This window comes from Tupaia chinensis, unplaced genomic scaffold (genome assembly GCF_000334495.1).
Source record: "Tupaia chinensis unplaced genomic scaffold, TupChi_1.0 Scaffold000634_1, whole genome shotgun sequence".
NCBI lineage: Eukaryota > Metazoa > Chordata > Mammalia > Scandentia > Tupaiidae > Tupaia > Tupaia belangeri.
Window position 1 is genome coordinate 2,119,327 of NW_006160154.1, and position 23,622 is coordinate 2,142,948.

A 23,622-nucleotide genomic window follows, 5' to 3' on the forward strand; every position below is an offset into this window, starting at 1 on the left:
GTAAGCAAGGCGGGGTTCTTGCCTTCTCCAGGGTGTGAAAGACACAGAGGAGAATATTTTTCTTTTTACTTTAAACAAAAACATACATACGGGTCCTGCTCATATCAAGTCATGCTAAGCATCTGATAAAGGTTCCCTAGATGACTAAGCTAGAATGATGATGACAGTCAGTTGGGAAACAAGGACCACAGACCCTTCCAGTGCGAATGCCAGTTCCAATGGGGATGGAAATGGCTTTCAAACTGCAGGACCCACAGTCTTCAATGATGACATCATCTGGCCCCACTCACTTTCTCCTCTTTCACTCTTTTGCTCTGGGCTTTCCCTCCACTCCTGGCTCCCTCAGCAGAAAGCACACAGCGCCTCAGCAAGTGAGTTTTTCCCACCCAGTTTCTCTCATTTTTCTCCACTCAGGTCTGGAGACCACCTTGAGGGGTGATGGGGTAATTCAATTTCCAATCCCATTTCAGTCTTGGTCTCTCGTAGAGACAACCAACAAGGCACCAATTAGGGGAAACAAGAGGGGGAAGGAAAACAGAAGTTTGCTACTGTATTGCCTGTGTGTGTTTTGACATTTAGTTTGAACTTCAACCTGGCCTGTGCTCCTTTGGGAGCTTTTAAAAAGAAATAAACTTTGTCTCATTACCATCAGATACAATGATGGGGGAAATGGGCTGGAAAAATCCTGAATCTTTTCTGAGCCCTATTTTGCGCTTACAAAGAGAAGGGCAAATTCTTTACTGCTGTGCCATTCAGCTATTATGTTTAACAATCTAATTAGAAAGACTGGGTAGCCTATTCCCATTGTAAAAGCTAAGACAGTACACACAAGCAAATCCAATTAGACAGCTGTCCTTTACAGATCTGAGCTGCCCTCCAGCCAGGTTCTAATGAACGACCCGCCACCCCAGCCCCTCCCTGCAGCCCCCAGGAGATGGGTTTTTGTCTATAAACTGGGCCAGATGACAGCGGCGGCACATTCAGGGCTGCCTGCCCTGTGACGAGCATCTGCAGTTACCTGCTCTCCCGCACACAGTAGGAAGCCTTTGCTGGGACTTCTGTCCTGCTGCAGTTGACTGCATCCTTGGGCAGGCCTCGGTTCCCCTCCAAACTTGAGTTCTATTCTCCTTGTGGCCCATAATGCCTGCCCTGCTCAGGCAGGTCAGAGTTATGCTAACAGGTGGCAATAAATCAGAACCGTTGCTTTCACTTTTATGAATGTTACTTTCTGCACACCAGGGACTTGTTTAACTTGAAACAGACCAAAAGCTATACATTGAGCCGCATGCTTGCCATGCCTTCGTTTTTCACCACGTATGGCTTAAATTAAGGCACCCCGTGTTGAGCAGATTGCTCACTGCAACTTAGTCATCTGTTTAGTGTTTGGCGTGTCCCACAAGGCAGTTGTGGTTATTCACAAGTCTATTAATTAAAAGGAGAACTGGTACGGGGACTACTCAGTGGGCTGATGACCGCGCGGTCACTTCACATAAAAAGATGTATGAAAAGGTGTGCATTCCCCTTCCTGCGTTTGTTCCGAGGTTTTATCTGATACCAGGAGTTATTGTTGGAACTCAGCTGGTGAAAAACTGCTCTTGTCATCACAGCCTCCGAAGGGAGAAGTTTCATGTCAAAAATGGAGGTTGTGTCAAGGTTTTCCTTCTTAAACATGTATTTTCAGCAGGTAATGACTCATTGAAAAACATCCACCTTGCGTTGAAGCTGGGCCTTATCAGAACAGAAAATTCAAAGGATCTTTAAATTCTGAAAGGAGGAAGAGAGCCCATTGTGTCTGTTAGCGAGACAGGTAGTCATCCTGGCCTCCTTCATTTTCTCCGGTAACTCAGGGGCAAAGTGTCGCTCATGTCATTGTATTTATTCCCAAAGCCACATCACAAGAACCATGAAATGAATTCATTTTAGACATGAGGAAATGAGTGATTTGTTTTACAAACTTATCCAAAAAAGGTTTGCCACCCACCATCAGGACAGAAGTGGAGCACTAATTTGCTTATGAGTTATCGGTCTTCTGAAGACTCTTAATCAGGAAGAGTTAGATTTGGAAATTATCCTGAAAAATGAGTGTTACCAGTTTTAGATTGGGTAAACACTTTGTGATACTAGCAGTTTATTTTACAGAGGTATTTTATGTTGGATTATTTCTGGAAAGACTCCATAAAGAGAGTGCATATGAGCTGCTGGGTATAGGAGATGAATAGCCTAGCAGATCACACTGATGACAGTATCTGGAACCAAGTATTGCTCCATGGTTCGTGGGGTCTGAGCATTCAGGGCTGAGTTATCGACAGTATTCTTATAGAAAAGCCAGCATGAGAGGAAAACTACTAGAATTATAGAAAGATCTGGAGGCTTATACTCTTTTTTTTTTCTTTTTTTTAATTAGAGAGAGATTTTTGCTATAATGTGTGTGCTCAGCAGAGAGACAGAAAATGAGAAATCACCCCCAGGGCATATGGCCACACTGCAATCCTTTCTCTTCCAGTTTTCTCTTGGGATTTTGGGCATGAATGCCCATGTGCTCAGCATCAGTTTGAAGCCACCAGGTGTGGGACTTGAACCACTACTGACCATGGAGGAGTCCAGTGACACAACCATTATGCCATCTGCTGGTCTCTGGAAGCTTTTAATCAATGTGATGAGAGTCATTTTAAAATATCTAAGGGCTGGCTCCATAGATCAGGGGCAATACTCGAGGTAAATGCTCCAGAGAAATCAGATGCTATATGGTGACCATGTTTTGAGTCCCTGGCCTGGTGGTCTGAAACACACAGAGCCCACACACAGGTGCTCAAGGTCCAACTGGCTAGAGAACAGAGGAAAGGGATGGCGCCGTGCAGACTCTGGGGAGAGTGTTTCTCTCTCTTGCTGTTTCTCATTCTCAAGTACTCTATCATGAATTTAAAAAAATGGTTTTATAAAACAGTCATTGAAACACACACACACACACACACACACACACACACAAATTACTATGAGTAGTCTCTAAAAAAAATGACAGAAGAAAATAAAGAGTTCTTTGATAAGCTCTTTCTAAAACATGGTGTCAGATTACTCCAGGAACCTCAAAGGACTGCCTGACACTCAGGAGATACTTTTAGGGCTGTTTCTTTGTGGTCTTGTGGGGGCCTGCACTGTTTACATCACATGCAATCTCATGGCTGGTGCCCTCATGCAATCATGCAAAGGCGGTACCCTGATTCCTTACCGCACTGATGAAGCTCCTGGGATGTGGAGCGGCAGAGTGACTTGCCTCGTACCATATTATTCAATGTATTCAAAAAATATTTACTGAGTGTCTATGATTTTCTGGACATTGTTCTAGACACTTGTTCAAAATAGACACAGTTTGTTGCCCTGGTGAGGCTGACATCCTAGGCATGGGTGATGGGACCAGGAATCTGTCAGGACTGTTTGACCTTGGGCTTGCACATGGGAAATGAATGAACTTAATGAAACCACAAGTGTGAAGATCGAAATTTCCACCTATGGGACATCTTTCAGTCAACATCCTCTCAATTGATCAGCATCCAATGAACCTATTAGTTACCAGGTACTTTCATATGCTATCTCTTATTTAATTCTTAGAACAAATCTTTTAGGTAGTAATTAGTCCATTTCTCAGATAAGAAAGAGGCTCAGAAATATGAAGAGATTACAGCTACAACAGGGATCTCAGGTAAAGCGTGATTCACATAACCAAATGTTGCTTTCCAAAGAGTAATTGAGAGGAGGGAGTATGTGACCCCCATCTATGGCAGTTTCTCTATAAAAATCAATTCTGGGCCAGCAGGTGGCATGGTGGTTAATGTGCCAGAACCCACATGGAAAACTTCAAGGTCTGAGTCTCAGATCAGCAGCTCAAAACCTAGGTCTGCCACATGTGCATGCATGCCCAAAATCCCAAGCGAAGAATGGAGAAGAGATTGCAGTGTAGCTATCCCCTCTGGGGTGTGGTTTCTCACTTTCCCACTCTTCGTCTTTCCTCAGATAGTGCACATGCCCTATGTCAAAGACTTAAAAAAATAAAATAAAATAAAAATGCCTATGATCCCTTGATATGGGAACTAGCCAAGCCTCGGCCACCATCTCTGAGAAGTTTTGGTATATAGTCGTCTGATGGTCATAAGCTGGTTCAGTGATTCTCAACTCAAGCTGCACATGAGAATCATGGGTGGTTGATTAAATCAGATGTCTCTAGGGGCCTGGGCATTGGTTTTAAAGGGCATCATGTTGAGAACTACAAGAGAATTTTGTGGTGCATGTGTGGCTGTGGTGCGGACAATCCCTAGCGTGTTAGATGAGAGTCTATAGACCTAGTGGCTCCTTTTCTCTTCAGGGTGATGCCACTGGGGGAAGATAGTGAAGAAGGATGGTGCTTCTCTCTGGATTCTTTCTTCTTTTGCAGTCCAGGGTGAGAGAAGCAGCAGTGAAAAGGGAATTTAGGATGAATGCCATCACCCAACCCCACACCATGCCCTTGTATAGTGAAGCTGGCCTGGAGGACAACACAGAGAATTGCTTAGAGGCAGCTGCAAAGGCCAGTGGTTTGTGTTGCCTGTGGTGCCATCAGTCCTTATAGCACCCAGGTTCTCCTTTGATCTCCAGCAGGTGCCAGCTTATGAGGCTGGTTCTCAGAGCTGTGTTCTCCTGGCCTGTCACAAGTAGCAGCGCCACTTCTCCCCATTCAAGGTGCTGGAGGTGGGCAATGCTCTTTCCTACAGGTGGGATAGGAGGGCTCTACCAGGATGGAGTTACCATGGGTGTAGAAAATCATGCTCTCATGGGGTCCCATTGGTGGATGCATGTCCTAGGAAACTTCCCTCCTGGAGGAGCCTGCCAGGCTCTGTGCCAAATGTTTGTGCATGGATGTGCTATAGCTGCTCAGCTTAGAGGAGGTTGAGGGGGCATTTAAGTCATTTTATAGCACATCAAAGCATAGATGAGGCAGCACAGACTGCATCCCATGTCCAGGGGCTTGTCATCAGGCAGGAAGAGAAACTCAGGGCATTTGATTCTTACTAGGGGAGCTAGTCCTTTTCCTGAGACATAACAGTGGATGTTTCCTAGGGTTTTCCATTACAACCTAGTGAATGCACTTGCTCCCCGGATGACTTTCTTTAGCCTGTGGGTTCTCTAGGAGTCGTCTTTCAGGAGCTGAGAGTTCTTCTTTACCTTTAAAATTTTACTCGCATGCTTTCTTCACAGGCACAGCCTCCTCCCTCAGTGGTCCTCACATCCCTCATGACTTGTGGGCAGAGAGCCAATACCCCCTTCTCTCTTGCTTTATTCTTCTGTTTGCTTCCAAATGAATTTTTCTCCAAGTTAGACACATTGATTTAACTTTCTGAAATAGCTGACTCCTTTTAATTAATCCTGGGACTCATCTCCACTCCAACTGCCTTATGTTGATAATAGTGTAGCATGTTAAAATAAGCTAATTTGCACATGTAGACATCATTATAATGAGGCTATATATACTCCTCCACATTTATATGCAGCACCTTCTGGAAAATGTTACTTCTAGTCTCTGTTCCACCCTTGACCACTCACATAATAGAATGATAAATTAGCAAACATCTTAAACTTACACATTCTTCTTTTTTTAAGTTTCTTATGTTCTCTTATGAGGGAGGGAGAAAGAGAGAGAGAGAGAGAAAGAGAGAGAGAGAGAGAGAAAGCACTTTCAGCAGCATCTCAGGTCATGATCCTACGTTAGCCTTCCTAGCCAGCTGGGATCATGGGTATGCACACCCAGCATGTACAGGTCAACTGGGAAAGCAAACATGCAATCATTCATATGGATCCAACATAGCTTGGGAAGCATAATACTGCTGCACCACTGAGTCCGCCCAAATTTACACATTCTTAATATTCTAGGAGACACCTGCACAGACACAGTGTTTAAAAGCTGGCTCTTGTTATACATACATTGTTTGCCTAAAAATTATCCAAAAATCATTTAATGTATATAGAAAGGAAAGAAACACCTTTAATTTAGAAAGACGTGATAGGATTAAAATAAATTTTAGTTTTCATAATTCAGATAGATGCCACCTTACCGACTGGGTTATGTAATAACTATATGATTTCCACAGTGAGTTTGGAAATGAATTGCAAATATGTCTGTTACAATTAGGGGGAAATTCTACTACGAAGATGATTTATGTCCATGTGGTCCACATCATTACCTAGGAGAAATACAGAGAGAGCCACGTGCTCTCCAAGGCTGACCTTGAATTACAGTCCCCGTGGGCACATGGGCACTGGGGAATAGGAACCATAATCAGCACCCTCCCCATAAGATCTCTGAGTGCATTTCTCACTAGCACTGGGTTTTCTGGAGAACCGTTCCCATTAACATGAAATGAAATTGTGTCAAAGCACTGAAGAGAGGAGAATCATCTAAAATCACGTTCCCATCAAAAGGTCGAAGGAATTAGACTTTATCTCAGGTATACACACGCACACACATTATCTCCTGCCACTGGCAACTGGGTGTTTGCGCCTCGGGATTAAGGAATAACAAGAATTCATTCTTGATGAGAGTGCCAGGGATTTTTTTTGCCCCATGAAATAAGTTAATTCCCTGAACTAAGAAATAATGAAGAGGAAAAAGAAAAAAAAAAAAAAAACCTGTCTGGCAGACACAGGGGTGGGGGAAAGCTTGGACAGGTGCTTACTTTAAAGGCGTCTGGAGAGTGAAGAGGCATCTGCTCACGAAGGAGGACTCTGAGTCACCATTTGTTACATCAACCTTTGTAGATTGGAGTAGGGATGCGCTTAGGCTGGCATGGGATGAATGCATGTGGCTAAAATAGCAATTGATTGGTTTAAATAGTCTTTGAATTTTTAAAAATATAGTCATACCTATTTCTTTTTTATTTTATTTTATTTCTTTCATGAGAAAGAGATAGGGATAAGAGAAACATACACTCATACCCTCAACCACTCAGTGTCTCACAGAAGATCCCCTCTAGCCTTTTCAGCCATCTAGGATCATGGACATGCACACCTGACTTGCACAGGTAGACCAGAGACTCGAACCTGCTGTCTTATGTTTGCATTTAGCATTGTGTGACCAGCACGCCATCATTGTGCCATCAAGTCTGCTGCTTTAAATATGCTTTCTATTTAGAATGTCAGGGCAGCATCGAGGATGATTTTAACCCTGTAAAGAGTCACCTTCCAAATAGCCATAGACATCAAGAATATTCCCCCCTATAAGTAAGTCAGGCTTCCCTTTGAAAACCAGCCACTCCAACTGAGTGCTTGGCCTTGTTGGAGGGAAAACAGCCCCTCCTACTTGGCCCACTCTGTCCTGAAGGCATCTGACCAGGAAAGAAATTCCATGTGGCAGCAGGTAGCATCCATGCTGGTGATGCCATCGCTTGTGGGACAGTGCCAGCAAAACAGTGCCTGAAACAAGGTGTTCCAGTCCATCATGCTGCTGATATCAGAAATAGCAGGGCCTGGGGAATTTATAAAGAGTCTTATTTAGTCCCAGCTTGAGGGTCTTCTTTCTGGTAGAGTCTTTTTAATTTATTTTATAATTATTTTATTTAACTATTATTATTATTGTTGTTGTTATTTAATTTGACCAGAGAAAGATAGAGACAGAGAGAAAGTGAGAAAGCAAGCTGCCAGGTCCATGACTTGAACTATGGTCAGCCACGTGGGAGTCCAGTGTCTTTAACCACCACATCACCTGCCGGCCCCCCTGGAGGAGTCTTAAGGTGGCGCAGGGCATCACATGGCAAGGTCTTGAGCAGAGCATGTCTGTGTCTATGTTTCCTTGTAGACTTCCTCCACAGTCCCATATTCAATCACAAGAACCCTGTCCTCATACCTAATCACTTCCCCAAAGTCCTACCTTCCAATGCCATAATTGGATTCGATCTCCATCTTCTTAACATCATTGCAATTTGGATCACCAGATTTCACTAAGTAAATTTTGGGGAACATATTTAAACCATAACGCACGGCCTAGTATGGGCCAGCTGCTCGATGAAAGGGGGATTTAACAGATGACGTTCAAGTGCATCAAATGCCTTTGGACCTGAGCTTCTACCCACAAACCTTAAAAGACATCTCATTTGGCACTTTGAAAGGATGTTTCAACCATAGGTCATTATTCTCTTTTTCTTTAATTTCTCACCTGTATAAGGTTTGTAGCAGATATAGGGAAGCAGCAAGCTCCAAAAACCCTTACTGATTAACCTGAGAAAAAGCATTTGCAAACCTATAAGAGCTACCTATTTAATTCTACTCTCACTCCAGCTTCTCATGCTTTTATATCCTGGAATACTCTGGAACTTCAGAGAAGCATTTGGGCTATGAAAACCAGGACTGGGGACCAGCAGGTGGCGTGGTGGTTAAGGCGCTGGATACTCCCACATGGCCAACCAGGGTTCAGGTCCTAAATCTGGTGGCTTGCTTTCTCACTTCCTCTCTCTCATTCTCACCCTCTGTCTCTCTCTGCTCAAACTAAAAAATAAATGAATGAATAAATAAAGTAAATGATTATTAAAAAAAAGAAAAGAAAACCAGGACTAGCAGAGGAGAAGGTGGAGAAGATGCTGTAAGCCCTCCCCTACCTAATTTCTGGTTGGTCCTCAGCCTCAGGACTGGCAGGTAGAACAGAATCTCCAGGGTCTGCCAGGACTCCTGAGTTCTGAGTTCAACAACTTCAGAGTGGTGTGTTTCAAATTTTAAGGCATATGTATCACCTGAGGATTCTGTTAACATGTGCACTTTATTCCTGCCTGTCTAAGGTAGAACCTCCAATTCTGGGTATCTAGTAATTCCCCAGGGAATTTGGTTGCTGCTAGACTTCAGACCACACTAGACCTGAAGTGAATGGAAGCAAATGGAGGTCAAAGTTGGCCTTTGATTGAGTTCTGAGATCAGAGCATAACCCTGTCACTTTGAAAGGAGTTATGGAACAACCTGATGGCACCAGATGAGGACTGCGGTGCTGACGATTCATTGTAGTAACAACCTGCAACGTAGCCATTTGAGTGTCTGCAGAGTGAAACTTACACATTAATAGATGATACGCTTTCTCATCTTCTGAACCAGCCCTCTTTACTCTCTTTTGATCTCTTTTGACTGTGTACACACACACACACACACACACACACACACACACACACACACCAGGACAACTATTAAGAAGCATCATGGATGTGTACCGAGCTCAGAGATTATGGACACAACATAGTCACCTGTACAGGTAAGACCCACAGTAACAGGGCAGGCCTGGCTTCTCGACAATGCCTTCATTTAAAGAGCCTAGAAGCTTACAAGGTTGTTGAGCACTGGCCAGCCCAACACACAAATATTCAGTCAATTTAAGAAAACATGTGGTATGTTTGCTTCATTGAATAAATAAATAATTGATTAAATTACCTTTGAGTAAATTATTCTTTGTAGAAATTTTTGGTGAAAAAAGCCAAACAATGAAAGAAACAAAAGTACAAAGATTCTATCCATAGTCAAATTAATAATAGTCAGCATTTTGGGCCGGCAGATGGCATGGTGGTTAAGGGTGCTCAACTGCCTTGTGGCTGACCGTGGTTCGAGTCTCAGACCTGGAGACTTGCTTTCTCTCTCCATCCCTCTCTGACCAAATTGAAAATAAATAAATAAAGTTAAGTAGAGTAAGTCTTTAAAAAAGAATGATAATAATCACATTGAGGACAGGCTTACTGTGAATTTAGATTAGAGGGATGTTGTCTCCAGAAGTGACAAACCCATTTCCTCCATGTTACATGAAGACTGATAGAAGAAGTGGTAATAAAAATCCTGACAGATTTCTAGGCAAAAACAACCCTCTGGGCAGAGCTTGTTCCTGGGGGCTAGAATGCCTAGTCTTTTTCAGATAGCTCTGCCCAGGGGTGGTTTTCAATCCAGGCCTCCATTGCTCGTAGGTAATGTATCTCCCCTTTGCTCCTCCCTCAGTACTGAAATAATTTCAGCCACCTTCTAAAGTGGATTTCAAGATATTGTCTAAGCCCTCAGGTGTGCAAAAGTCAGTAAATAAATGTGGATCAAGCACTCACCATCTCAGGCTGTGGTAACAGGTGACATTGACCTTCTGATGTCAATGAAGTCAATTGCAGAGCCATGGGGAGGAGCACGTGATGCTAGCTGTAAATGAATGCACTAGCATACTGAATCATCGACTACCCTGGAGGAATCTCAGGTAAGGAGTGGGGACTTATTTCATCCTCCAGTGTTGCCTTTCTAAAGATTTACACACAGACCTACTTTGGTTTAAACTGTCATTATGATGAACCATCACTTGAAAGCCTCCACGATTTTGACAAAATTGGAACAAGTATACAAAAATAAAAGGTCATAAAAACCATGTATGACAGAGCTTAGCTGGTCTGGTATAGATTTCCTCAAAGACCTCCTTTGCTCACCACTAAAGCCAAGATGATGTGTCAAAGTTGTTTAAGATAGGGATCAGTTTTAATGAATGAGACCTCAGCTTTCCAAGGTGTTTAGGTCTGGGAACACTTAAGTACATCTGTTATTATTTTGGTTATGCTGAATTTCTTATTTTACATGTTTTCATTTCAAGAGGGACTGTTTGAAGAAATAAGAAGGTAAGCTCTTGTCACCATAGTCTGGTTGAATTTTTTAGGATTATTTATTTCTCTAGTTTTTACTGGTCGATATATCTTGCTTCTATAAACTTGCCTCCTACTAGTTATTTGGCGCTTAAATTTTACTTGGAATCTATAGCCCTGCTCTCTGCATTAAAATCTTGTGCCAAATTCTCTCAGTGGCTTAATTAGTATTAGGTTTATCATCACATGAAGCATAAATAAAGAGAAAAATCTCTTTACTACATGTGGTTTTGTACTAATTCTTTTAGGGAGACAATTCATAGAGTCCCGGCCCTGCCATCTGGGAGCTTATAGTATGAAAGATTCAGTCATAAACATATTAAGCAGCAGTACATAGGCTAGATAGAAAGTGGGGAATAAGTCAAGGCTAGAAGTGCAGACGAGGGACCAGCAGATGGCATAATGGTTATGTTGCTGGACTCCCACATAGTCAACCCCGGTTCGAGTCCTGGACCTGGCAACTTAAAACTCATGCCGAGTGTGTGTACATGCATGCCCAAAATTCAGAGGGGAGGATGGAGGAGAGGGGCTTGTGGCATGGTCACCCCTCCTGGAGGGTGATTTCTCCCTTTCTGTCTCTGTATCTCTCTGTCTTTCCAGTGAGCGCATGCCCCCTATTGCGAAAATCTTTCTCTCAAAAAAAAAAAAAGAAAAAGAAAAAAAAGTGCAGATAGAAATAGTGCCAGTCTTTCCTGCTCCTCCTTTCTCCCATTTTTTTCCTCATCTATTTCTACCATGTATCTATCTGCCCTTCTCTTTCCACCCATCTGTCCATCCATCTACTCACCCATCAGTGTAAAGTGGTCCAAAGAATAGTAAAGAATTAAATTTTGTAACATTTAACAAGCTCAGATGTGGCCGATCTGGTTTTGCCAGGACTGACGTAGTTTAAATACCAATCTATAACAGTAACTGGGTGCGTTCTTTCAGTAGGTGCCGTAAAATCTGATTAACTAACTAGAGAATTAGCCAAGGAAACAAAATGGTATAACTATACTCCAACCTCGGTGTAATTAGAGGGGCGCAAAGTTAATATTGATGTGTTTAGCTTCACAAACAGAGGGTGAAAACCCTTAGCCACGTTTGGTTAAAAATTTTAAAAAATCCATCTTTGTATTGGGCCTTACTTCATGGGTGGTCCTCTTTCCATTCAAATGGTTCTTCTACTGGGACATTACTTTCTTGTTTCAAAGCCTTCTTATCTTTTTGTAGACTGTCTTAATTTCTTAAGATTCATTTGAACTTCAGCTCTTTTTCTGTGGTGTACCTTTAGAAATGGCTCTTCCCCTAGCACTGGGGATCAATTCCTCTCGTTAAGAATGTGTTTCTTACTCCACAGCAGAGTGAGAGCCAACCTTGGTTTTCAGTGGCCTGTGTCTGGTGTAAGCAGGCTTGACACCTCTGCAGGCTGCTTTCCATGTCTGCCATTCTGAGAAGCAGGAACAAGATGGTCTCTCTCCATTTTCTCTTCCAATTTCCTTAAATTTATCCATTTCTTTCATGGAATAGATGGGGGAGGGGTGGGGAAAGAGAAAGAGAGAGAAGAGAGAGAGTGAGACCCCTGAACCTTTCGAACTGGGAAGAGTTAGGGGGATAGGACATGGAATGAACTCCGTTAAGGATGCTTGTCTTGGGACCAGCAGTTAGCGTAATGGCTATGTCGCTGGACTCCCACGTAGTCGACCACAGTTTGTGTCCTGGACCTGGTGGCTTAAACTCACACCGGGCACGTGTGCGTGCATGCCCAAGATCCCAAGAGGAGAATGGAGGAGAAGGGATTGCGACATGGCCATCCCCCCTGGGGGGTGATTTCTCGCTTTCTATCTCTCTGTCTCTCTCTGTCTGTCTGGAGAGCGCATGCGCCCTATAGCAAAAAAAAAAATAATAATAATAAAAAAAATAAACTCTCAAAAAACAAAACAAAACAGAAAAAAACAAGGATGCTTGTCTTTCTCTCTCTGTCTTTCACTTTCATGGAAGAAATAAACTTAAAATGAAAAATTAAGGTGAGAATGGATATCTTATTTTGCTTCTAATAAAGGGTACATGTTTAAGTATCTGCAATGAACTTTGGACCTTAATTTCTCCAGATGTTTAACATATAATTGTTTTATTTTTGGTTGGAGATCTTTCTCCAAAGGCTGTTTTATTGAACTGTGTGGGAAAAATCAAAATATATAGTCATGTCTGAATGTGTTAAATAACCTTTTATTTATATTTTTTTTCTGTTTGAAAATTAGTATCTGGAAAAGCAACACAAGCTAAAAAACAAACAAAAACAAAACAAAAACAAACAAACAAACAATAAAAACCAAAGAAAACCAGAAACACTAACTGTGATTCAGGATAAATTTCTCAAACTTGCCAGATCTCTCTTTCTCATGTGGTTAATGGAGATGACACCACTTTCTGCTTTTTAATGAGATGTCATTGGGCTAAAAACTGCTTTTATAGCTTCTAACAATGTGAAGCCACTCTTAGTTTTATTATTTGCTGAAGCATGCAGTTAAACTTTTCTCTGGGATTGATCATAACCTGCATACTAAACTTTGGAAGTAGTTGTCTTTTTTGCTAAGTATGTGCTATTTAGGCTAATGCTTCATTTGAATACATGTACTTGCTGGGACCAGCAGATGGCATGGTGGTAAGGCACTGAACTCCCACATAACCAACCATAGTTCAAGTCCTGGACCCAGTGGCTTGAGATCATGTGAGGTGCACTTGTGTGTGTACCCAGAATGCTAGGAAGATAATGGAGGATAAGGGATGCAGTGTGGTCACCCCTCTTGAGAGTGATTTCTCACTTTCCCTCTTAGTGTCTCTTGGTCTCTCTCTGGCAAGTACATGTGACTTATGGCAAAAATATGAAAAACAAAACAAATAACTAGACAAAAACATATACTTGCCACTCTTTATTTTAAATAAGTTTAGATTGGGGCCAGCAGATGGTGTAATGGTTACATCACTGGACTCCCACATAGTCGACTGCAGTTCGAGTTCCGGACACTGTGGCTTAAAACTCATGCCAGGCACGTGTTTGTGCCCAAAAATCTAAGAGGAGAACGGAGGAGAAGATATTGTGATGTGTCCATCCCCCCTGGGGGGGGATTTCTTGCTTTCCATCTCTCTGTCTCTCTGGTGTGTGCATGCATCCTATAGCAAAAATCTCTCTGAAAAAAAAACTGCTATCTTGGTCTCAACATTTGCTCCTTCTAAAATTATCTAAGAAAACATGACTTCATTCAGATTCAAATATATGGAAAGAGCATCAGTGAATCATTATAGCTCCTTGATGTAAGCTATCAGTCATTGTCAAGCACTTTTGATTCCTGAATGTAATTGTTATTTAAATGTCAGTATTTGAAAGTTTAGTCTTTAAGATAGCTGTAAGGTAGGTCTCAAAATATCTAGCCTTGGGACCAGCAGTTAGTGTAATGGCTATGTTGCTGAACTCCTGTGTAGTCAACCGTGGTTCGAGTCCTGGACCTGGTGGCTTAAACTCACGCCAGGCGTGTGTGCGTGTCTGCCCAAGGTCCTGAGAGGAGACTGGAGGAGAAGGGATTGCAGCGTGGCCATCCCCCTTGGGGGATGATTTCTTGCTTTCTGTCTCTCTCTGTCTTTCTGGAGAGCGCATGCGCCCTGTAGCAAAAAACTCTCAAAGAAAAAAAAAATCTAGCCTTGCCAAAAGCTTTCCTTATTCAAAAAATAATTTTCTTCATTCTCTATATAATTAAACCTTTAAAATGCAATTTTCAATGGCTGAACATTTAAAAATTTTTTTTTTCTCAACAAAGACTTTATTGAGTTTATTCAGAAAACGTTGGGAAAATGAATTGCACTTGTAATTTGACATGTACCAAAAATACAGGTAATATTTATAACAATAACTTACAGAAATGAACTAATGAGAAGCTACACTTTCACAAAACGATTGTAAACATTTTTCACACCGGTCAGTCCTTTAGACAAAGTACTTTTGCACCCTTTGATAAATTAACAGATACACACTATTGTGAGCACTTCAGAAAATACAGAAAAAATGTATTTGTTTTGCTTTTTGATTTGTTTTTCTCTTGTAAACATAGGTTTATCATTTAGCCTTCAAGAATTATTTGCACTTAAACTTTTATAACTGTCCTAGACTTTTTCTTTTTCTTTTTTTTCTCACTCCTACTACCCAGTGTCTACCAACCACTTTCTCCCCTTACTGTCACCTGCATCCACTGCCATCCTCTCTGCCATCACATCTTCAGATCTCTCAACCTCTCAGTGGCAGAACAATTTTAAAACATATTTACAAACCCCAGTTCCCTGAAAACACAAAACCCTGGCATGTATACAGAATTTCCAGTTTACCATGTTATTTCACTTGATCTTCACAACAGACCTGAGACTCTGTAATCTGTTTATTATACCCATTTTACAGAGGTCTCTATCAACCGTTCCAACATCACACAGCTAAGTGGAGGGGAGCCAGACCTAGAACCCAAATATCTTTCTTTGGTTTTAACATTCATTTTATTACAACCCTACAGAGAAGCAGCCTACAGAATTTTTCTATAGCCCATTAGATAGAATTCTTCAGGTCCAGTTGGATGTCTAGGCATATGTTAGGTTTTTCTCAACTATACAGAGACCAAACCATTATAGTGTAATCTTTTTAAGGCTTATATTATATTCTGGAATGCTTCTGTCTGACTGCTTTTATTAAAGCTTTGGTTTTGGCCACTCGTTATAGAAGCTTAAGACACCGAATTACGTATTTTAGTGTTACAGGAAAAGGTTTGTTCCGGAGGATCTGTTCATTTTAACAACCGAGGATTAGAGTGGGTAATTTATGCTTTGGTGCTTAGAAAGTTTATTTTCTGTTCTGGTTTACTCCCTTTTACAGCTCACCACCTGAGTGTTTGGGAGAGCAGCGTGGATGTTTTTGAAGGTTTGGTTTGGCACTTACTGTACTGACACTGGACTGACTATAGCAAGTAATTCATTCATACTAGATTTAATGTATTTATTTTCTGGAAATAAACTGCTAAAGGCTATTAAATACTTAATAACTTCTATGAAATAATCTCAGGATCCTTACCAAGCATCATAATGGTGCGTAGGAACATATCTTTTCATTAAATCCTCATTCATACAGACTTTTGAGCAAGGCCTTTAATCAGTGCATCTGATTTTCATGAAGACATTTCTCAGTCTTTTTTAAGTTCTCTCATAGCTGTGTAACAGTCCAAAATAACTAGTTTTTTTTTTTTTTTTCTTTTCTTTTCTATGTGTGTGGACATTATGGCAAGAGGATTTGCTGACACTAGAACATAATTATTCTCTCTGGGTTGCATAAAATGTGGTCAGCTGGGCTCCTTCAGATTTCCAATGCATATTCTATAGGCTGTGGTATTTTATTTCTGAATGGACTAGCATTTGTTTTTGTTAAATTACATAATTCATTTTCATTACACACTCAAATAAGTTCCTTGTTTACCAGTTCATTGTTGTTATTCACCACATATTTTTCTGCTCTCTGTCCCTAATTCTACCTCTATTTTCTTCTTTCTTCTGTCTCATTTGAACCTTTCCACGTGAAGTACATGAAATTTTACTTGTGCAAACACCAGTGCAGCGATTATCCTTTGGACTACTCAAATCAGAAGCCAAGGAATCTACCTACTGTTAAATATTGTTTTAAAATAGTCAGGTTTGAGTTGGGAGTGGAGGGGGTACTTCCAATTACTGTTTCTCATCAACCTGACCACCCTAAGCCATTAAGCCACTGTAATAGTTTTGCTAATTTGATTTCCTGGACATAAACAACCTTTGCTGTTCTTTGAAGTTCTCAGGAAAGGTATGAGGAGTTTCAAATTGCAATAATTCAACTCCAAGCATAAGACTAATTCATCTTTTTTTTTTTAATAAATCAGTAAAACAGAAGTTAATTAAAGTGTAAACAATGGGCAGCATTGTGTCTGAGAGTCTCAGAAAAGGAAACTTTGAAATTCTTTGTGTAATGGATATTACCTGATTTCACTCTGAGCAGGGTGGGGTTTAGAGAAGGATCACATTACCCAGCAAGCTCTTTCTCCTCTTCCCTTCGACAAAAAAAAAAAAAAAAAAGAAAGACATGAAATGAACAATAGCAGATGCTTTTATTTATTTTACATATTGAGTTGGGTGATAGCTTCCTAACCCCAAGCTTCTCCAAATGCTGGGGCTCCCTTCCCTGTGGAGAGGTCCTGACATTGCAGGCCCTTGTTGGTCTGACTTGATGGGGGAGCCCAGGGGAGGGTAAGAGTGGTTTCTACAGCAGCTCTGCAGAGAGGATGTCACTGCAATGTGATTAACACCAGGCCAGGTTATGCAAAGGACACAGGCCCACTAATGCTGATGCCATTTGGCCCTTGGGCCCCCCAGGGGTAGACAGCACTCTGCCAGTGACTCAGAGATGAACATCCCCCTCCCCCACCAAATCCTAGGCCTGGCTGAGAGAGGTGCAGGGGAGGAAAGATGTGGCTAAAATAGCCCAAATGCCAGTGTGTTTTCAGATAGATCCTCTTGAGGAGGTACAACAAAAATACCAGCATGCTTGAGGAGGGGGCTACAGCTGAGCAGCTGTGTTTGCAGATAGGAGTAGATCCTTGGTTCCAGGAAGAGGTTGGAACCTGGACTCCTGCATTTTTTGCAGGTCATTTAGTGTAAAGAGATGAAATATTTTGCTTTGGAAGTAAAATCAAGGATCAGATAGTGGTAAAATGATAAAGCAATTGCACTCACACCACAAGGTACCCAGTTTACATCCTTGGACCTCCCTGTACCCACTGGGCATGTGTGTGCCCATGATCCAGACCTGCTGAAGCTGGTGGTAGATCATACCATGAAGACCCTGAGGGGGTGACTGTCTTTCTCTTGTAGAAGAAATAAATAGAACTTTAAAAAAAGTAAAATGCACAGAAGAGTAACATGACATTATATACTGTCATCCATCACATCACACCATATTAATAGGTAAAGACACTCTGTCGGTGATACCTGCTGATCATTCTGCACAATTCTCCTATATGTATTTTCCAGTGTGTGTGTGCATGTGTGCGCATGTATACATGTACCTGTGTGTGTGTGTGTATGTGTGTGTGTGTGTGTGTGTGTGTGTGTGTGTGCATCTACTTGGGGCAGCTAAAAGTGGGGAGCAAAGAGGAGTCTGTGATGCCAACAGAGAAGTAGGTGGTCCTCCATGTGGAGTGTGTTAAGTGATTCAAGATGTCCCCCGGCAAAACAATCTGTTCCAGATTGTCCCAAAATTCTTCATTTCATTTTTTTGTTTCAAGAATTTTTATCATTAATGATCTCATTTTACAGATAACAAGATTCTCTTTTAATGGGCAGATTCTGCTTAATGGTTATGTCATTGATATTTTAAAATCAATCCATCCTCTGAAAAGCTTTCTTTATAACACTTAGCTGAAAATGTCAGCTTAATGGAGAAAATACGAAGCCTAGTTTTTAAAACATAAATGTATGATAGGGATGAAGCCTAGGGTAAAAGCTCTGGGCTTAAAAAGGGACTAAAATGGTGTGAGAGCGAAATAGAAGGGTTTAGAAGAAACATAACACTTATTTACTGGTGTCCTCAAGGGCCTCTGGATATTTAATGACAGAGCCCATGAAGAATTCCCGGAGTGCTACCTTAGTATGCAAAGTAAATATCTGCCTCTGTGGTGGGGAAAGGTGCTTCCTCAAGGACCCACAACTGCACTGAATGAAATAAGCATAGTGGAGGGAATATAATTCTTTCCAGTGTTGCTGAAGCAACTCCTTCCAGCAGTATGTGCCCATGGCCTGCACAAAGGCTCTCCTATACAGCCCAGGCCTTGAGGAATCACAGAAGCTCTTCAAACAGAAGGCACCCATGTGTCCAAATGCTGTGCTCTCATAGGATTCATGGGCTTTCACACTTTTTAAAATTGCTAAAGGGCATATGTATTCTCCAGAAAGTGGCCAAGAGACAGAGAGAGGGAGATACAGGGAGAGAGAGCAGGAGAGGGAGGAGAGGGGAAAGGAGAAGGCATCTCCCAATGGGACATGGTTATGTTGTAATCCTTTTTCCTCAATTTCTCTATCCTTTTGGGATTTGGGGCATGCATGCACACATTCCTGGCATGTTTTTCAAACCACTGGTGCCAGAATTGGAATGTAACTACTAAGCCATGGGGACTGCCCCATGGGCTTTTACATTTAAAGTGACTCTTAGGTCCAGCCAGTGGCATGGTGGTTGAGGCAGCTGGATCCCACATGGCTGACTCCCAGTTTGAGTCCTAGACCTAGAGACTTGAGAAACGTGCTGGGCCTATGTGCATGTGTGCCCCAAATCCCAGAGAAGAATGGAGAAGCGGGGATTGTGGTGTGGTCATCCCCCTGGGGAGTGCTTCCTTACTTCCTCTCTCTCTCTTTTTCTCTCTTTGTTTCTCTCAGGTGAGTGCATGCTCTCTGTAGCAAATTTAAATGAATAAATAAATAATTAATCTGACTTGTAAAATATTTTAAGTTAAACAAAACCTATTAATGGATCTAAAAGTGTGTCCATCTGCAAGTATTTTTCTCAATCTACAAACTGGGAACCAAGATTAATTTAGAACCAAATGGCATCCTAAAAATCTTGACTGAGAATGACCGAGAAGTGCATCCCTCTAGTGGTCTCCTGATTGGTACATCTTCAATTCAGAAAGCTAAGCAAGACCCAGAATCTCACTTTCTCCTCTCAGTTGCAAAGTTTACCTACAGATTTCCTTTCCTTCATCAGGTGTTTTGCCCGTCATAGATATGCCTGTGGTGATGGATCATCTTTTGCTTCTGGTTTCTCTCATGAAGACTATGTTCCTGTAAAATACAGAAAAGTGTGTCTGTAACAAGTAGGTGCTCTCTGTAGGCTTAGGAACTAGGTAGTTGGCCTGGCTTTATAGCGGTTGCCCTTTGATGACCTGTGACACTGTGTTGGGCTGAATGCATATCTTATGCTCGTCAACCAGCCCAGCCTGGTCCTGCCATCATAGGACTGATGTTCCAGGAGAAGAAACAAGCAATAAACAAGTAACTAAAACACTATCAGTGATAAAACACCGCGGTACTGGGAAAAAGGAGAATGTGTGTGTGTGTGTGTGTGTGTGTGTGTGTGTGTGTGTGTGAGAGAGAGAGAGAGAGAGAGACAGAGAGAGAGATGGAACTCACCCACAATGTCGTAAAGACTGAGACTGTTGGGACCAGCAGTTAGCATAATGGCTCTGTCACTGGACTGCCACATAGTCGACTGCGGTTCGCATCCCGGACCCGGTGGCTTAAAACTCACGCCAGGCGCATGTGGGTGCGTGCCCAAGATCCCAAGAGGAGAATGGAGGAGAAGGGATTGCGGTGTGGCCATCCCCCCTGGGGGGTGATTTCTCGCTTTCTGTCTCTCTGTCTCTCTCTGCCTGTCTGGCGAGCTCATGCGCCCTATAGCGAAAACCTCTCCAAAAACAAAAAAAAAAAGACTGAGACTGTATACTGGAGTAACCTACCTGCCTTTATGCCTGAGCTCTGCCACATACTTGTTATGTAATCTTGGGTAAGTTCACTAATGACTTTGTGTCTCAGCTTTCTCCTCTGAGGGAATGAAGATAGTAGCTGATTCATAAAGTTGTTTTTTTAATATTTATTTATTTTTTATTATTTTTTAGTCTGACAAGAGAGAGACATGGAGAGAGAGAGAGAGAAAGAAAGTAACTTGCTAGGTCTGGGACTTGAACCGCGATCTGCAATGTGGGAGTCCAAAGCCTCAACCACCATACTACCTGTTGGCTCCCATAAAGTTGCTTTAAGAATTAAGTTAAATGTATAAAAAGTATTAAATAAGTTCATGTATAAAAATCTCAAAAGAGTCTTTGGCACACAATGAGTGCTAGATATAAGTTAAATCAAGAGACCAAAAGATGAGAAACCACCTTAGGACAGGTGGAGGGAAGGGAGTTGCAGATCTACAGAAAAGTGTGCACAAGGGGCTGGGGGGGTGGCGGTTTTATTTGAAAAAAAAAACAATCCACATAAGAGAATTTTTTCTCTCTTTCTCCTCTTTCTTTTTCTTTCTTCTTCCTCTTTCTTCTTTTTCTTTTTCTTTCTCTTTCGTTCTTTTCCATTTTCTTTCCTTTTTCCTCTTTCTCTTTCCTCTCTTTTTCTTTCTTTTTTCGTTCTCTTTCTTCTATTTTTCTTTCTTTTGCATCCCTTCTCTTTTCTTTCGTTCTCTTTCTTTCTTCTTTTTCTCCTTTCCACAGGGTGCATATGCTTACGAGGGATACAGAGAGAGGAAAAGTGAGAAATCACCCTCCAGGGTGGCATGGCCATGCTGCAATTCCTTCTCCTCCATTCTTCTCTTGGGATTTTGGGCACACATACACACATACCCAGTATGTTTTCAAAGCTATCAGGCTCAGGCCAACTGTGTGATTCTGGCTGTCTTAACCTCCACGATATGCGAGAGCCAAAAAATTTTATTTTTCACATTTATATAAAATGTATCCATTTAAGTTCCAAAACTTTTATCATACTGGAAAATATGAGTGGGTCTTTGAAAATTCACAGAAATGTGAATTATAAAAAAATTACGCATGGATTTAAATTTTTTCCTACAAAATTAACTTGTACTTTATCTAGTTTAGGACAAATATTGTGAAGATCCCTCATAGTTACCATTTTTAAAATAAACTTTCCTATCTAAATAACTATCTTATGGATTATTGGAAACTATTTCTTAATTACTCATTATTAAAATGATCTATTATTGCACTATAATACCAGTAATAGGGTTTTTGTTGTTGTTGTTTTGTTTTTCCTTATAGGGTATGTGTGCTTGCCAGAGAGAGACAGAGAGAAAAAGACAGAGAGGGAAAGTGGGAAATGCAGGGGTGACCCATTGGATTGCAGTCTCCTTTCTCCCCTTCAGATTTTGGTCATGCACACACAGATGCCTGGTGTATTTCCCAAGGCACCAGATCTGGGACTCAAACTGCACACTCAGTCATGTGGGATTCAATCACCTTAGCTCCACACCACCTAGCTGGCCCAATAACAGTCAGATTTGGAAGACTATTTTTCCAAAGTAAATGATGACAGGATTTTGGCTTTATAAACTCAATATTTAACTTTTTTTTTCTGTCTGTATTTACAAAGTCAAAATTTGAACTGTCTCCTCACCTCCTTTGTTTGTATCTCTTAGCATGCTTAACTGTAGCAACCAAAAGCCCTTCTAATACTTGGCTTTAATCTCTTGAGAGATGGGGAAAGCATGTAACTCGATCCATATTGGGATATAAGAGCCAGTAGAATCTGAGTGAGGGTAGGAGAGACTGAGGCAGAGCCACTTAGTGAGTCAGTTCTGCTCTGCTTGTCTTACAAGAAAATCACTGTCCACTTATATATGATTTCACTTTTATTCTTTGATATGTCTAGAATAATGACTTCATGTAATTGGAACTTTACTGTGTAAACTCAATGCTTTATGGAGTGAAATTGGTTATCATCCCTCACTCAGTAAGTAGAAACTTGAATAAGGAAAGTTGCATTTGCCTCTTGAGAATCATAGAATTTTAGAACCAGTTGTAATTGAGAGATATCTAATTCCATCCACTTCTTCCTAGAATAAGAAATTCAAAGTTAAAAGAGGGGCAGGTGACTTCTTCAAGGTCATAGAGCATCAAAGTGCCATATGACCATGACCTTCAGTTTCTGGGCTTTTCTGTCTCACTGGAACTGCTTAATCAGCTATCTCCCCAAAGGGCTGGATCTAAAAACTTTTTGCATTTTCCCCCCAGAATGAGTTTCATCACTCACCAGAATGAGTCCCCTGAGCTCCAATGTTGCCCTTATGGTCATGGGGCTAGCTCCTCCATCCCACCTTTCCAGACTCTGAAACAGAAGATAAAACAAAAGAAGGAAAAACAGTCTGTGGGTTTGAAGTTTAAATAAACAGGGAGGTTAACCAAAAGGCTGGTTTCAATAGATCGGAGGCAAAAGAGATTCCAACAGCTGGAGGCAATTAAATAAAACTAAAAAAAAGGATTCTCACACTCAAACTACTGGACAAGTTCTAGAGACTGAAGGAGGCTTTTGTTGATGTGGACAACCCCTCACATTAGTCCAGAATTAAAAGGAGCAGCCTTTGTCAGCGTACCTTTTGGGATATTTATTTATTTATTTTGTTCCTTTCTGGCTCCTCATTTAGTTATCACAATTATGATAGTTCTTGAAGGAAATCTTGACTCTCTTAATAGAATCAAATGATCCCAAACCCCAGGAGTATAGCGTTAGAAAGGACCTTAAGATTGAGGAAATGCTGATAAATATTAAACCACCAGCTCTACAAAAAAAGTGTCAGGGAAAAATATCCCTATGTGTAACATTAGCAAATTACCATGGTGTAAATGTTTTACTATGGCAGATTTTTAAATTAGCAACATGAAGTTGCTTGTCCACTCATTGTGAAGTTGTGAAGTATTAAATATCAGGTCTTCTGCACAGATAAAAGCCAGCTCAGAATTAATTTAGCTAATTATCTTTAAGTGGTAGGAAATAAGGAATGCCTTGGGTTGTGGATTTGCCATTGTGAAGAAGGGACAATTGGCTATATAAACCTGTATAATAATATTACTTGAACTCTATCATTCACCCACCCATGCACCCGCCCACCCATCCATCCATCATCTATCCATCTACCTATCTTCCAACCATCTACCCACATTATTGATCCATACAGCCATCTATGCATCTCCTTCCCTCCATTCTTTCAGTCACTCACTTGCCTACTTTATTGTTCTCAGTTGTAAAGTTGATTATGGAACCAGATAATCAGTAAGGTGCTTTTAGGAATTCTGCTAACTTTCTAACTTTCTGAAATTCTGCTCACAACACTAACAGAATTGCTTGATTCTTGGCTTAACTGAGAAAG